Source organism: Bombina bombina, chromosome 6, assembly GCF_027579735.1.
Source record: "Bombina bombina isolate aBomBom1 chromosome 6, aBomBom1.pri, whole genome shotgun sequence".
Taxonomy (NCBI): Eukaryota; Metazoa; Chordata; class Amphibia; order Anura; family Bombinatoridae; genus Bombina; species Bombina bombina.
In genome coordinates this window covers 143,519,248-143,522,863 of record NC_069504.1, presented here as the reverse complement: position 1 = coordinate 143,522,863, position 3,616 = coordinate 143,519,248, and positions in this window count along the sequence as shown.

Here is a 3,616-nt window from a genome sequence, read left to right as displayed (position 1 = left end):
TTTTGCTCTCTCTCTCCCCCCCTCTCTTTTGCTCTCTCTCTCCCCCCTCTCTTTTGCTCTCTCTCTCTCTCCCCCTCTATTTTGCTCTCTCTCTCTCCCCCCTCTCTTTTGTGCGCTCTCTCTCCCCCCCTCTCTTTTGCTGCCACTCTCCCCCCCTCTCTTTTGCTGCCACTCTCCCCCCCCTCTCTTTTGCTGCCACTCTCCCCCCCCTCTCTTTTGCTGCCACTCTCCCCCCCCTCTCTTTTGCTGCCACTCTCCCCCCCCCTCTCTTTTGCTGCCACTCTCCCCCCCCCCTCTCTTTTGCTGCCACTCTCCCCCCCCTCTCTTTTGCTGCCACTCTCCCCCCCCTCTCTTTTGCTGCCACTCTCCCCCCCCTCTCTTTTGCTGCCACTCTCCCCCCCCTCTCTTTTGCTGCCACTCTCCCCCCCCCTCTCTTTTGCTGCCACTCTCCCCCCCCTCTCTTTTGCTGCCTCTCCCCCCCCCTCTCTTTTGCTGCCACTCTCCCCCCCCTCTCTTTTGCTGCCACTCTCCCCCCCTCTCTTTTGCTGCCACTCTCCCCCCCTCTCTTTTGCTGCCACTCTCCCCCCCCTCTCTTTTGCTGCCACTCTCCCCCCCCTCTCTTTTGCTGCCACTCTCCCCCCTCTCTTTTGCTGCCACTCTCCCCCCCTCTCTTTTGCTGCCACTCTCCCCCCCTCTCTTTTGCTGCCACTCTCCCCCCCTCTCTTTTGCTGCCACTCTCCCCCCCTCTCTTTTGCTGCCACTCTCCCCCCCTCTCTTTTGCTGCCACTCTCCCCCCCTCTCTTTTGCTGCCACTCTCCCCCCCCTCTCTTTTGCTGCCACTCTCCCCCCCTCTCTTTTGCTGCCACTCTCCCCCCCTCTCTTTTGCTGCCACTCTCCCCCCCTCTCTTTTGCTGCCACTCTCCCCCCCTCTCTTTTGCTGCCACTCTCCCCCCCTCTCTTTTGCTGCCACTCTCCCCCCCCTCTCTTTTGCTGCCACTCTCCCCCCCTCTCTTTTGCTGCCACTCTCCCCCCCTCTCTTTTGCTGCCACTCTCCCCCCCTCTCTTTTGCTGCCACTCTCCCCCCCTCTCTTTTGCTGCCACTCTCCCCCCCTCTCTTTTGCTGCCACTCTCTCCCCCCCTCTCTTTTGCTGCCACTCTCCCCCCCTCTCTTTTGCTGCCACTCTCCCCCCCTCTCTTTTGCTGCCACTCTCCCCCCCCCCTCTCTTTTGCTGCCACTCTCCCCCCCCTCTCTTTTGCTGCCACTCTCCCCCCCCCCTCTCTTTTGCTGCCACTCTCCCCCCCCCTCTCTTTTGCTGCCACTCTCCCCCCCCCTCTCTTTTGCTGCCACTCTCCCCCCCCCTCTCTTTTGCTGCCACTCTCCCCCCCCCTCTCTTTTGCTGCCACTCTCCCCCCCCCTCTCTTTTGCTGCCACTCTCCCCCCCCCTCTCTTTTGCTGCCACTCTCCCCCCCCCCCTCTCTTTTGCTGCCACTCTCCCCCCCCCCTCTCTTTGCTGCCACTCTCCCCCCCCCCTCTCTTTTGCTGCCACTCTCCCCCCCCCCCTCTCTTTTGCTGCCACTCTCCCCCCCCCCTCTCTTTTGCTGCCACTCTCCCCCCCCCTCTCTTTTGCTGCCACTCTCCCCCCCCCTCTCTTTTGCTGCCACTCTCCCCCCCCCCTCTCTTTTGCTGCCACTCTCCCCCCCCCCTCTCTTTTGCTGCCACTCCCCCCCCCCCTCTCTTTTGCTGCCACTCTCCCCCCCCCCTCTCTTTTGCTGCCACTCTCCCCCCCCCCCTCTCTTTTGCTGCCACTCTCCCCCCCCTCTCTTTTGCTGCCACTCTCCCCCCCCCTCTCTTTTGCTGCCACTCTCCCCCCCCTCTCTTTTGCTGCCACTCTCCCCCCCCTCTCTTTTGCTGCCACTCTCCCCCCCCCCCTCTCTTTTGCTGCCACTCTCCCCCCCCCCTCTCTTTTGCTGCCACTCTCCCCCCCCCTCTCTTTTGCTGCCACTCTCCCCCCCCCTCTCTTTTGCTGCCACTCTCCCCCCCCCCTCTCTTTTGCTGCCACTCTCCCCCCCCCCTCTCTTTTGCTGCCACTCTCCCCCCCCCCTCTCTTTTGCTGCCACTCTCCCCCCCCCCTCTCTTTTGCTGCCACTCTCCCCCCCCCCTCTCTTTTGCTGCCACTCTCCCCCCCCCTCTCTTTTGCTGCCACTCTCCCCCCCTCTCTTTTGCTGCCACTCTCCCCCCTCTCTTTTGCTGCCACTCTCCCCCCTCTCTTTTGCTGCCACTCTCCTCCCCCCTCTATTTTGCTGCCACTCTCCTCCCCCCTCTATTTTGCTGCCACTCTCCTCCCCCCTCTATTTTGCTGCCACTCTCCTCCCCCCTCTATTTTGCTGCCACTCTCCTCCCCCCTCTATTTTGCTCTCTCTCTCCTCCCCCCCTCTATTTTGCTCTCTCTCTCCTCCCCCCTCTATTTTGCTCTCTCTCTCCTCCCCCCTCTCTTTTGCTCTCTCTCTCTCTCCCCCTCTCTTTTGCTCTCTCTCTCTCTCTCTCCCCCCTCTCTTTTGCTCTCTCTCTCTCCCCCCCTCTCTTTTGCTCTCTCTCTCTCCCCCCCTCTCTTTTGCTCTCTCTCTCTCCCCCTCTCTTTTGCTCTCTCTCTCCCCCCCTCTCTTTTGCTCTCTCTCTCCCCCCCTCTCTTTTGCTCTCTCTCTCCCCCCTCTCTTTTGCTCGCTCTCTCTCTCCCCCCTCTCTTTTGTGCGCTCTCTCTCCCCCCTCTCTTTTGTGCGCTCTCTCTCCCCCCTCTCTTTTGTGCGCTCTCTCTCCCCCCTCTCTTTTTTTGCTGTCTCTCTTCTCCCTCTCTCTTTTTGCTGTCTCTCTTCTCCCTCTCTTTTTTTGCTGTCTCTCTTCTCCCTCTCTTTTTTTGCTGTCTCTCTCCCCCCTCTCTTTTTTGCTGTCTCTCTCCCCCTCTCTCTATCCCCCCTCTTCTGCTCTCTCTTTCAGCCCTCTTTAGAGCTCTCTGTCTCTTAGCAGCTGGCCCCGGTATCTGGCCCTGCCCGGCCCCGCCCACATCATGTCCGGCCACGCCGCACCCGTCGGCCATGCCCACTCTGCACCTGCCAGCCACGCCCCCTCCACCACACGACACCAGGTTAGTTGGAAGGCCAGGTGTGTTTGTCCTCGCGCGCAGTCTCTACTGCGCATGACAGCTTCGGACAAACACACTTGGCCTTTTATTATATAGGATGATGAAAATAATGGTATCTTTAGAAAGTCCATTTAATGGCAAAAAAAAACCCAGTATATAATATGTGTGGGTACAGTAAATGAGTTAGAGGAAAATTACAGCTAACACAGCAGAAATGTAAAAACAGCCTTGGTCCTTAAAAATTGAAAAATGGTCTGGTCAATAAGGGGTTAAAATGGCATCAAACTTTCATTCATTTTAATGGGAAATTATTAAAGGAATACTACACCCACATTTTTTCTTTCATGATTCAGATAGAGCATGCAATTTTAAGCAACTTTCTAATTTACTCCTATTATCAATTTTTTTTCATTCTCTTGCTATCTTTATTCAAAAAGCAGGAATATAAAGCTTAGTAGCCGGCCCATTGTAGGGTCAGC